Source organism: Bos javanicus, chromosome 5, assembly GCF_032452875.1.
Source record: "Bos javanicus breed banteng chromosome 5, ARS-OSU_banteng_1.0, whole genome shotgun sequence".
NCBI lineage: Eukaryota > Metazoa > Chordata > Mammalia > Artiodactyla > Bovidae > Bos > Bos javanicus.
In genome coordinates, this window is record NC_083872.1 from 17,017,770 (window position 1) to 17,031,792 (window position 14,023).

The 14,023-nt window shown below is 35.2% G+C and overlaps 1 long non-coding RNA gene across 1 annotated transcript; it reads left to right on the forward strand.

Annotated features, from left to right (window-relative positions):
• The first annotated feature begins 3,797 nt into the window (after positions 1-3,797).
• Positions 3,798-13,126, forward strand: LOC133247184 (uncharacterized). The gene is made up of 3 exons (XR_009736299.1): positions 3,798-4,200; positions 6,381-6,426; positions 12,101-13,126. It is a non-coding gene; the product is annotated as an uncharacterized LOC133247184 (long non-coding RNA).
• Positions 13,127-14,023: the final 897 nt, after the last annotated feature.

The following is a 14,023-nucleotide window of genomic DNA, read 5'->3' on the forward strand; positions in this document are numbered from 1 at the left end:
AAATCAAATCCCTTACAATTATACAGTGGAAGTGAGAAATAAATTTACAGGACTAGATCTGATAGAGTGCCTGTTGAACTATGGATGGAGGTTCATGACATTCTATAGGAGACAGGGATCAAGACCATCCCCAAGAAAAGGAAATACAAAAAAGCAAAATGGCTGTCTGAGGAGGCATTACAACTGCACTGAAATACACTTCTAAATACAAAATTTTTATGAAATTTGTTAGCTTTGCTTCATTCATGGTTTTTAGAAAAGGAGCCCTGTAAACTTCAACACAGAATAAATTAAGCTGAACATTAGTTTCCATGCACACATTCATGGTATGAATAGAGACTCTAGAAAATTAAGCACAATCTTCACTCTTTGACAGTGAACAACTCCAAAAACTAAACTAGGAGACAATCCATATATACATTATCTGATTAAAAAAGAAATGTAATTATTGTATGCCCAAGTAGCAAGCTATTATTTGGCAATGAAAAGGAGCTGCAACATGGATGAACCTCAAAAACAGTAGGCTAAGTGAAAGAAGCTATATACATAAGACTGTGTCTAATTCCATTTATTTGAAATGTCCACAATAAGCAAATTAGAGACAGAAAATAGATTTGAAGTAGTCTTGCATTGGGGTAAGAAAGGAGAGTGACTCTAAGTACACGACAAGATTTCTCTTTATGGAGATGGAAATGTTCTAAAACTGGATTGTGGTGATAGCTGCACATAACAGTAAATGTGCAAAAAGCAACTGAACACTTAAAATGGATCAATTTTATGGTATATAAATTCAGTTCAGTTCAGTCACTCAATCTTCTCCGACTCTCTGAGACCCCATGGACTGAAGCATTCCAGGCCTTCCTGTCCATCACCAACTCCTGGTGTTTACCCAAACTCATGTTTTGAGTTGGTGATGCCATCCAACCATCTCATACTCTGTCATCCCTTTCTTCTCCCATCTTCTATCTTTCCCAGCATCAGGGTCTTTTCAAAGGAGTTAGCTCTTCACATCAGGTGGCCAAAGTATTGGAATTTCAGCTTCAACATCAGTCCTTCCAATGAACACTCAGGACTGATCTCCTTGAGGATGGACAGGTTGGATTGCCTTGCAGTCCAAGGGACTCTCAAGAGTCTTCACCAACACCACAGTTCAAAAGCATCAATTCTTCAGTGCTCAACTTTCTTTACAGTCCAATTCTCACACCCATACATGACTACTGGAAAAACCATAGCCTTGACTAGATGGACCTTTGTTGGCAAAGTAATGTCTCTGCTTTTTAATATGCTGTCTAGGTTGGTCATAACTTTCCTGCCAAGGAGTAAGTGTCTTTTAATTTCATGACTGCAATCACCATCTGCAGTGATTTTGGAGTCCAAAAAAATAATGTCTGCACTGTTTCCATCTCTATTTGCCATGAAGTGATGGGACTGGATGCATGATCTTAGTTTTCTGAATGTTGAGTTTTTAGCCAACTCTTTCTACTCTCCTCTTTCACTTTTATCAAGGGGCTCTCCAGTTCTTCGCATCAGGTGGCCAAAGGATTGGATGTTTCAGCTTCAGCATCAGTCCTTGCACTGGATATTAAAGACTGATTAGGATGGATTGGTTGGATCTCCTTGCAGTCCAGGGGAATCTCAAGAGTCTTCAATACCACCACAGTTCAAAACTATCAGTTCCTCAGTGCTCAGCATTCTTTATAGTCCAACTCTCACATCCATACATGACTACTGGAAAAACCTTAGATTTGACTAGATGGAGTACTGCCAGCAAAATAATGTCTCTGCTTTTTAATATGCTGTCTAGGTTGGTCATGGCTTTTCTTCCAAGGAGCAAGCATCTTTTAATTTCATGGTTGCAGTCACCATCTGCAGTGATTTTGGAGCCCAAGAAAAGCTTCTGAGTTTCCATTGTTTCCCCATCTATTTGCCATGAAGAGATGGGACTGGATGCATGATCTTAGTTTTCTGAATGTTGAGTTTTAAGCCAACTTTTTCCATTCTCCTCTTTTACTTTCATCAAGAGGCTCTTTAGCTCCTCTTCACTTTCTTCCATAAGGGTGGTGTCATCTGCATATGAAGATATTGATATTTCTCCCTGAAATCTTGATTCCAGCTCGTGCTTCATCCGGCCCAGCATTTCTCATGATGTAGTCTGCATATAAGTTAAATAAGCAGGGTGACAAAATACAGCCTTGACGTACTCCTTTCCTGATTTGGAACCAGTCTGATGTTCCATGTCCAGTTCTAACTGTTGCTTCCTGACATGCAAACAGATTTCTCAAGAGGCAGGTCAGGTAGTCTCTTTCCCATCTCTTTCAGAATTTTCCATAGTTTGTTGTTATCTGCACAGCCAAAGGCTTTGGAATAGTCAATAAAGCAGAAATAGATGTTTTTCTGGAACTCTCTTGCTTTTTTGATGATCCAGTGGATACTGGCAATTTGATCTCTTGTTCCTCTGCCTTTTCTAAAATCAGCTTGAACATCTGGAAGTTCACGGTTTATGTACTGTTGAAGCCTGGCTTGGAGGTATATAAATTATACCTCAATAAAGATGTTTAAAATGGTTTTATCATATAACCATGTGTGCTTTTCAGAGATTAAAGTAAAAAGGAATATACCTCCTCACCAAAAGCAACCTCATAGGAAAACACAAATCTCAACTTTGTTTGTATTAACTTGTAAAGTACCAGATGTGGTGCACAATGGTAGTTTTAAAAAAATATAAATGATTATTTAACCTTTCAATAATTTATTATGCCCACCTACCACTGAAACTAAAGAATAGTTACAAATATGAGCAAGATATTGCATACAAGGTATTTATTTAACAATAATATTCTAACACATGCATTTAAATATATAGTCCATATATATATGTATATATATACTTCCAAGACTCTAAAAGATACTGCTAAATAATTAGTAGACTCTGCCATTCTTTAAACATTCTTACAATTTTAAAATATTTTGAACAATTGAGTAGCTATTAATATTTCAAATAAATCTACAGTTAATTATAAAGTGATAATCAAAAATTTCTACAAAACTTTAAAAGGTCGACACATGTTCATTCAAGCTATTATCATTCCATTCAATCATGGAAGCATTATATTTCTTTTCTCAATTTATTGCTGCAAAAATTATCAAGTGCATTTATAATTTAGAAGTAATTTCAGTGACCCAAAGCAAAAGACTGAGGCTAAAATAATTGCTTGACATTAATAATGTTTTTCAGGCACAAGTGTTTTATTCTTTTGTTTGTTATAATTGTTGTCACTTCCTCTAGAGAAAGAAAATTGATCATTTCCTAATCTGAATTCTGACTTGTCTATTATATTACAGAGCTTGAAAAGAGCTTAAGGTAACCTTTCAACAGGAATCTCAAAATAACTTGACTATTTTTGTTTGTTTCTCTTACCCAAAGAAAGAAATATCAGATAAAGGGAATGACAAACAGTTCACCTATGTATCTATGATTCATCTCTGTAGTGGGAAAAATGCATAGATGAATATGATTCAAAAATGTCCTTTAATAAGCAATAAAAATGGCTTATTCTTGAATTTTGCCTCATGAATGTAAAGGCAGCATTCTAGTATACAGTGTCTCTATACACCAACAACTACATTTACATCTATGCCTTTCAGTGGCCAGACCTACCTGTCCATGTTAGACATGGGTCTGAGCCTCAGACTTTTGTCTGTTTGATATCTCTGTGTCTGTATCTGCCAGTCTGTGCTTACCTTCCCATCTATTCAGCCAATTCCCACTGTGGTATGTTTCTGGCTGGCTGGCTGTTTGCCTGTTCCTTATATTGGTCTACTATCCCTGTCTCATTGTCAGCTCTTACTGTCAATCTGTCTTTGTCTGTCAGCCTGTTCCTATTTGCCAATCTGTTGGACTGTGCATATTGCTTTGTAGGTATGTGTCTATCTATCCTTGTTGCTGTTGTTCAGTTGCCCAGTAGTGTTGGACTCTTTGTGACCTCACGGACTGCAGCACGCCAGGCTTCTCTGTCTCTCACCATCTCCTGAAGTTGACCAAGTTCACGTCCATTGTATCGGTGATGCTATCCAGCCATCTCATCCCTCTGCTTCTTCTGCTCTCAGTCTTTGCCAGGAACAGGGACTTTTCCAGTGAGTCAGCTGTTCACCTTGGGTGACTAAAACACTGGAGAATCAGCTTTGGCATCAGTTCTGCCAGTGTGTATCCAGGGTTGATTTCCTTTAAGACTGACTGGTTTGATCTCCTTGTTGTCTGTATGTAGCTATGGGCAAATTAAGGTTTTTCTCTTAGTGTAGATTTAGTCTATACCCTGTGGTCTATATGGGCATTTACCAAAGGTTTAGAGATAGCTATTAGGGGTCACAAAAGGAAAACAAGACTTGCAGCTAAAGATAAATACAACTGTTCTCATTTGCAAATGAGATTACATAATAAGATAAACTCTTCAGAGAATTTCTGTTATGTGTATCCCAGTTCCCAACATTATTCTCAAGATCTAGCCCATCCCTATCCCCACTGACAACCTAGAAATAATTATTTTCTTTTCAGTGTTAATCTTCATTTCTTCAGATAAATTCCACCAATTCTCCTAAAGACTTCATTTTCCTAGAATATTCCCCACTTTGACCTCAAGGGCATAATCCAAGGGAGAAAACAAATCCCTGGCATGATATTTTATAACACATGGATTTTTTGTAAGGAGTAACTTTAAGTAAAAGCAGGGTGGTAGAGAGTTGTAAAGTAATCCAGGGTGGGATTTATTGCTCTAATTTCTATATATTTCAGGGTCCACTTACTGGTGAGAAGATGCTTTTCAATATATTGCTTTGAACTAAAGATCTGTATTTCAAGTCTTCTATGGAGAGCTCCATTTAAAAAAATGCAGATAAACATGACAATCACAGACATGCACACAAATACCTTCATACATATATTCACGTGTCTACTCACATACTTCTTAAAGATAAATAAAACAATTTTTAGAGAGACTAAATATAAATGCATACTTAAAAATAATTTAAAAAAAAGAGAGGGGCCACAGTTATCCACCAGTCCCATTGAAAATATGTGAAGGCATTTTATTTTAGGTTTGCTCTACAATAACTAGGAATCTACCAGAGCCTAAAATAACAGGGCCTATTATAATAAACTCTTAAACAATAAGTGTTTTATTAATGTTCTTCATGTAAAGAAACCTATACTTTAATTACTAGAAATTATAGCTAAAAGCTGGAAATAGCTTTTTTTTTTTTTAACATTGATTCACTTTGGCATGTGACTGACAGCCTTCCACTTAATTATGATTACATTTCTTTAGTAGGAACAGGAACATAAACAACAAGGATTCAATTGTGCAAACAGGGTGATGGAAGAATAATTTATGAAGTAGGTCAGCTGTCCTTACATCACAAGGGAGTGCTGGCCTACTTTTCTTTTCAAAGATGTTCTACCAATTCAAATTTGGCTAGAAAATACATTTCAGTTCTATACAAACACTGAAAATATATCACATGTATTGATGAAATTAAAAAGGACAACCTAGGTACACAACATATGTTTCTTAAAATTAAAGCAGAATTGCCACCTGGCAAAGTTTTCACTCAAACAGGTTCTTATACAAACACATTCAAATCTACTACCTGTTGATACTGTTAAAATAACCAGAAATAATGGAGCATGTATAACCGTTTGTCAGTTTAGTTTTTCATGGATTTCTGCATCTAACAGGGATTACTAAAATAAGCATATTAACATATTCACATGCAAAATTAAATATAAATTTCCTGTGTTTCAAAATTGTACCATTTTGTTCTTTAGATTTGTCTAACAATAAAACTAGTTTTTTTAAATCCATACTCTCTCACTATATATTTTAAGGAGAAAAAAAGTCCTAAATCATATTGTCTATAAGAAAAGACACACAGAAATAACATAACTAGAGAACCACCATACCTACTTCATTCACATAAAATGTAGGATTAAAATAAGCACTGTATCATTCCCCCTGTCTTTCACCTGAATTGCTACTTGATAAGTACTTTCCCAACATTTTCATAGCTGTTTCTAGAGTAAACATGAAACTCTGCCATAATCTGAGAGCCATCATGGTAGAGTGGTTACATGACAGACTCTGGGCCACAGATCCTATATCCAAACATTTACAAGTCATCTAAGTTATTTATGCTAAATACCCATGGCAGTTGTTTCTTCTGTATGTGTTCCAATTTCCTTATCTGTAAAATGATTATAACAGCAGTTACTTTGCAAGATTGTTGGTAGGATAATCATGAAAAAATGTATGTTAAGTGTTTAGAATAGCTTACAGATGTACTCAACAAGTGCAAACTGCTATTATTATTATATATATATTTTTCAGATGCTGTTCTACCACTAGGACTTGAAAGGGCCATTTCAGAGTGAAGGTAAAATACTATAATCAAAATACTTTTTCATTAACTTGAGGTATTTGGAAGAATTTTAGCAGAAGGAAAGGGCCAAGGTACATTTTTAGGCTAAAAATCAGTGATGCCCTGTAAACTATCACATGCAAGAACATGGAAGTTAGGACTATCTTTTGCCCAAACTTTGGAAGGCTTTGAAAGATCTCTTGTTTTCTAGAAAAAGGGTTGGGAAACTGTGCTTATGGACAAATATGGCCCCTAAGAACATTTGTTTTTATTGGTTCTCTGTTTTGCATTACATTTTTAAAGCATGAATAGGGAGAAGGGAAGGAGGAAAAGGAAGGATATATGACAGAAACTTCATGGGGTCCACAAAGTCTAACATGTTTGCTACTGCTACTGCTAGGTCACTTCAGTCGTGTCCGATTCTGTGCGACCCCATAGACGGCAGCCCACCAGGCTCCCCACTCCCTGGGATTCTCCAGGCAAGAACACTGGAGTGGGTTGCCATTTCCTTCTCCAATGCATGAAAGTGAAAAGTGAAAGTGAAGTCGCTCAGTCGTGTCCGACTCCTAGCGACCCCATGGACTGCAGCCCACCAGGCTCCTCTGTCCATGGGATTTGCCAGGCAAGAGTACTGGAGTGGGGTGCCATTGCCTTCTCCCCTAACATGTTTACCTGTATTAATTTACTAGGGTTGCCATAACAAAGTACCATACACCACAGACTGGGTGGCTAAAGGAACAGAGTAGTTTTTTCTCTCACAATTATAAGATAGAAGTTGAGATCAAGTTTCAGGGGGGTTGATTTCTTCCAGGGCTTCTCTCCTTGGCTTATAGATAGCCATCTTTTCCCAGTGTCTTGTGTGAATCTATGCCCAAATTTCCTCTTCTTATTGAGACACCTGTCATATTTGATTAGGAATCACCCTAGTGACCTGACGTTAACTTAATTATATCTCTAAAAAATTCTATCTCCATATGTAGCCACATTACAAGGTACTGGAATAACTCCCAGTAAGCTTATGAATTTTGAAAGTCTCTCAGTCGTGTTTGACCTTTTTGAACCCATGGACTTCAGCCTGCCAGGCTCCCCTGCCCATGAAATTCTCCAGGCAAGAATACTGGAATGGGTTGCCATTATGAATTTTAGGGAGAGATAATTCAGCTGATAATTCTTATTAGTACACCTTTCATAGAAGAAAGCCTCCACTCTAGAAGCCTGTGGTAGTTGTATCTGCCACAAGACAACCATGTTTTCTTTCTGCTTCCTTTATACAAAATAGACATCAGGAGAGAATTACTAAGCTTACGAATTTACTAGGAAAAAAACATCTCAAGGGACTGTGGCTAAGCTTTTTAAGGTTAGGTCAAAGGAGTAGGGATTAGTAAACAAGAATATTTACTCGGAGGAAGCTAGATGTAGGAGAAATATGTAGGTGAACATGAATTTGGGACCTTCCCCCTGGGACCCCTCCCCCACCAAAGGTAGCCTGATAACCTAACTGAATAACTGGAAACCCAATATCAGGAGTGGGTGTGCAGATGGTGATGTCATAAGAGAAACAGTAATACTTATTACCATTTATTAGCATAGTTGACCCTTGAAAAACTTGGGGCCTAGGAATACCAGCCCTCAAAGCAATAAAAAATATGCATATAACTTACAGTGAAGCCTCCCATATACATGGAGGAAGTTTCCTTCATATCTTCAGTTCCACTTTCTTGGATTTAACAAACCATGGATCATGTAGTACGGTAGTATTTACTAATAAAAATAGATCTACATATAAGTGGACCTGTGTAGTTCAAATTCGTGTTGTTTGAGGATCAACTCTGTACTTATGAACAAGTCCCTGTAATACTATTTTACAATATTGTCATGTATTCTACACCACCATGTGACCATTATTATTATTCTTACACACATGCATTAGAAATTAGAAAACTGAGTTGAAATTAGAATATAGATTCTAATCTCCTTTAAGTACTGGGCCAAAATATCTGAAATTGACAATGAAAACAATAGAACTTCAAGGGTCATCTGGAAAACGAAGTCAGATACCCAAACCTTCACCTTCTCCTTACTGACAAGTAAATTCACAGATATAAAACAGGATTGGTACAACAGACCCTGACCAAAAAACAAAAAAAGAAGAATAGTTTCTCAGCAGGTACTTGCTTTTGCATCCACATTTTGATCTAGTTAGAATGTTGTCATGCACTTTGAAAATAATTACTTGGTGGTTCCTTTTTATAAGAAGACTTTTATACATCTATTTCCAAATTCCAATACAAATCCAGATATATACAGATATATAAGACCAATTTATATTATGCTTAATTTTCCTCTCTATATAATTTAGGATATTAAAGTAGGCTTTCTGTACATGCTTAATTCAATATGAAATGTATCTGAGAAATTCAGACTCAGGATTTTTCAGCAGTCTTGTCACCTAAAGAAAACAGCTTCTAGCTTGGATTTGCATCCTATTTTTGTAAAGATTCAGACTCACAGTTAAGGTCAACATCTGGCTGGATTTAATATTTGCATTTTAACATTTTCACTCTCATTAAAAATTGTTTAGCATTTTTTCAAAGCAAAAGCTATCTTTTATTTTAATAAAAGTTTTCATATATTTGTTCCATGAGGGGTGGATTTGCATGCTTGAACTACCATATGCAGTTGGAATTTGAGGCCATCTCACTAGACAAGTCATTATAGCAAAGTAAATGCAAATGAAAGGGGCAAAGGGCACATTAAAATGAGCAAGAGGATTTAGTGTTTTGTCTTCTATTTCCATATCTTTTGGGACAAGGGAAAAGTGGGAAAATGAGATATAGTTCTATCTTTTTTCTCCAGTAAATCATGATTTATTTAGCAATTTGAAAGCCATGGGGAATATGCCAACTAATTTCTCAAACTAATCTTGAATTTAGTAATTTTGCTTTAGCAACTTTATAGAGAACTTTAGTGCCAAGTAATAACCACATAACCAATGCATTATTTTGATTACTAAAACTGTATAACAAATGAACATATGCATATACACACATCATTGAAGAAAGAGTCACACTGATTTCAAATGGAACATTCTGTATGTGAAATTATAATAAAAACAGGTACTGTTTATCAAGCATATGTTGTGCACAAACTCTGTGTTTGTTACTTAATGTGCCTGATCTTTACTACCCGCAAGAATCTAAAAAGTAGACACCATTATACCACCGATGAGACAGAGGTATGGAGGAGATGATTAACCTACACAGATTTGCTTAACAGATTTAAACCTAGTTTGTCTTACCTACAATTCAGTGTTCTGTCTTCAGTGACACTTTAACATATAAAACAGAGTTAAGGGAGAATTTGAAAACATCTGGATGACTAGTCTGGAATCTTCAGTAAAGGTGGATGAAAATTATTGACTGAATATAGGACTGTCCATGCCTTACACGCATATAAGTAGCTACTAAAGAGTCAGGTGTAATTGCTTTCCTCTGTGGGCACCAATTAGAAATCTTGAATATTAATAAACTGGCTGATTTGTGAGAAATATCAGTATGTATTTTCTTTCTACATATGCTTTTAAGCACCAAACATTTCATGGGCACTCAATAAATATTAAATATTTAACAGCAGCTAATAAAATGAAATTATGGCAATATATTTTACAATTAACTCATCATAAGATGAAATAAAAAACAAATTTTAGCACTAGACCTGGAAGATGAGCAGATTTAGATAGCCGAATAAGTGAATGAACCCTCTAGGGAGGTAAAAGACCTTAACATGTTGCAGTAGAAAAAGTTAACAGGAGGTTAAAACAAAACAAAAAAATTCCAATCTGAAAAATGAAACTCCTCCTCCTTATTTTCAGATTTGTTATATTCATCTAACATCTAAAATGTAAATTAAGGGATATATTTCTAAGCTGTTGTCATTTCTGCCCCATACTCAAACATGAAGTGAATATATTTCATTATTTATTGGTATTATCTTACTCTAAAAGAACATAAAGTATGTTCCCTTATATTTTTCCCTTACTTATGCCCTCTTTTGCACACAGTCTGAGATTTTCAGAAATGCTAATTGTGATAATAATTTTAAAAGAATGTTAAAAAATGTTAAATTACATTATCCTTTGGCATACAAAACTCAGTGAATGATGAAAATGAGACTCCGAAGTGTATGCAGTTTCAGAGAGCACATTTCTGGAAATTTAAATTAGAGATACAAGCTATTGGGCAGAAATCAGGCTGGAAGCAAGCTCACTTTTTTTTCTTAAGTGAGTGGAGAAAAAATGTTCCATAAAAGAGAGAGAAAACTTGTAAAATGGAGCAATCCATAGGGAAACCTTAATTTAAGCCCCTATTTCTCAATTCTTGGAAGATTAATGAAAAAAGAAGCACTTAAACATACTCTTTGAGGACTCTATCTCCTTTTTCATTTCCACTTTTGGCTTTTTACAATCCCTCTGAGGATAAGAGAGAATGAACTTAAAGTTGCTATTTGGGTGACTCATTCCTTCTCTGTTTCCTTTAAGCTTCTAATAGTCTCTGGAATGCTCCAAAGAAATTAGAACACATTTAACAAGTGCTTTCCTGAAGTTCAGCCACCATTTCCTCTCAAGTCTGTGATTAACCCATTGATGGGTCCACGAAGTCTGTGCAACAGTCCACAAATCCTATGCTGCAGGTCACATGCACTGCTACTCTACCTACCCTAATAGTCATTCCTGACATGGAAAAATATCAAAGCCACAGTAGGTCTCACTGAGTGAATTCACACAATAATAAATCACTTAGATGCGTCAAAAGCCCTCATACAATATTTTAAAATATTTCTTCAGTTTTCATAAACTCACTGTCATTACTACGTGCTTACTTTCTGTCTTACATTCCCACCCACTCTGACATAGAACAACCCCCTACAAATACATTCTTAACTTTCAGGAACCATGCATGGAAGTCACCCCTTTCTGTTTTAATATTTCACAGTTAGATTCTAGTTTAGGATAAGGTTTTCTCTATTTTTATTAGTTTAATAAACATTCAGAAGTTTGTCAGCTTTTAAAATTTTACTCTGCTAGTTTCATGTTTTCTATAAATGTATTGAGGCTTTCACTTCACAGAACAAAGTTGGATAATAAATCTTTATAGTATGTGTATTTAACTAAAATTAAAGCAATTTATCTTAGTATGATGATTCCAAACTCAAAAATATAGAGCTGAAAGTCAACAAAGTACACTGATATAATATTCTCAGGAATACTTCTGCTAGAGTTTCTTTAAATACTCTTGTCATTCATATATTCAAATGTCATAAGCATCCACAACATCAAAACCAATAGCAGCATTTGAGACAAAGTTTTGTATTTTGGAATACATGGATAAAATATCATGATTATGTAAAAAGAATAAAACATGTATAAGGTTAAGTAAGTTTCCAAAGTCTTATTCCCCTTTATTATATAGTGCAGCTATAAAAGAAAATCCTCAAGAGAATTCATATGAACTTATGATAATGAAGCCTGCAGCACGGTTTGTTTTTGTTTTGCCTGTTTTTGCTGATAATGCAATTCAAACTATACCCTACTAATCTTTAGTACAGGAATCAGATAATTCACCTATAAACATGCAGCCATAAAGTGTCATTCTTTAGTCAATACAGACTAAGATCTTTCTCTTTTTCACAGGTTTGGCTCCCCAGCTCATTAGATCATTACCTGATAAACAGGAAAAGGGTAATGAATTGAGAAAATAACTACGTACCTTCAGAGAAAACCTGCCCGATAACAACAATCCATTAGAAAACTGGCAATATCCTCTGATCTATTGCCCGCAAAGCTATGACTTGATGGAGAGTTTCATTCCCTGGGCTCAGTTCTCCAGAAGAAAATCAGCACAATTTAAATATTTCTTGGAATGTGACAGCTCTCTAGATCTCCGGTTGCATTCTGTTCCCTAGGGACGACAATCTGGTGTTCCTGTGTGCATAGAGCAGTGAAGATGAATTGAATACGCTTGAGATAAATTAGGAATGGCTAAGTTAAAACTGTCTCTGCTCCAGACTCTCTCATCTGCAGTCTGTAAGCCTGTTTTTCTGTGAAAAAGCTAGATGGCAGGCTGCCTCAGTAAGTTCTTCCTAAGCGACACAGAGCATTTTCAATGAAGAAAAATTCTCCCATTATCTAAGCTAATGTGACTGCTGCTAAATCTAGTTTTTAAAGTGTCTACTGGCATGGAATTCATTTTCACTATTGCTTTCTTTCAAACTACAGTCTGGAATCCATACTATCCTCATATATACATTTCTATCTGAGAGAAACATGTAAAGTTTTTAGCTAACATATTAAATCATATCCCTTTTTGCAGTTTTAAGAATCATTCATGTATAGGGAATGTCCTCTTTATGTCCTAAAACCACTGTATTGAATTTTATAATATTTAGATGGTTTTGTTTTAAATTACAGTACTGAAGATAGATAAATGTATTTTTATTAACACTTATTACTTGTTGCAATATAGAAGTATATCATTTTTAAACATTACTTAAAATGCAGAAGTTAGATAAAAATAAACAAAGGGAATGTAGATCCTTAATATGTGACCACAGGCATAAATATTGACTTTGAATATCCTCCTAAAAGAAATAACATGTTCCCAATAAAACCAAGTTGCATAAATTATTCCCTTCTAAATAAAAGCAAGTGATTTTTGAATTCTGTTTCAGTTGAATGATATGTTGTGATATGACAATTCCTTGTAAATTAGAAAATTATTTTAGAATTTTAATAATATTCTGGAATGAGAGATAGAACACTTTATTTGGAATATTAGCAACACACAAAACATAAGAGGAAGGATCATTGGAATTTTCAGTTCCATTTCTTTATTTGGAATCTCTGTATGAAACAATATTCATATTTTAAAAAAGCATTTAAAAAGCATCATAATCCATTGATATATGGATGTCTCATAAATGTTGGCTAAACTATAGAACTTCATTTTTCTGTAACTTTCTACATGGCATTCTCTAATGCTCTATGACTAATTATTTGATAGATAAGCAAGTTGTTGCTTCCACAGCAAGAATGGGGTGTACATATATATATAGAAAGGGAGGCAATGACAATATAGTCATCTGCAAACCAACAGAAGAAGTAAATGAACATTTTTATTTTCTCTCCACCCATCCTGTAGCTACAGCTGATCACTTTATTCAGGAAGGTGGAAGGGAGAAGAAACAGGAGGACAAAATAAAACATCACATAGAAAATGCCTCCAAGCCCTTCTCTCTCTCTTCAGAAGTGGAAATTCTGTAGATATTTCTGAGGAGAAAGCATAGGGGAGTTGGAAAGAAGCAGCCTCAGCATCCCAGGTGTTTAGTGCTCAATATGCATAAAACAAATGAAAAAAAGATAAAAGTTTTGTTTGGAGATAAAACTATCTCCAATATTGAAGATATTTTTATATCTCCAAGATTTTTGTATCTCCAAAGATATCTCCAATAACCAATAGTTGATTGAAAATCCAACTACACTGCACAAATGTGCATTGCACATCCCAACTAATGTAATAGATAATTATAGTAATAAAGTAGGCCACGCTTTTAGGAA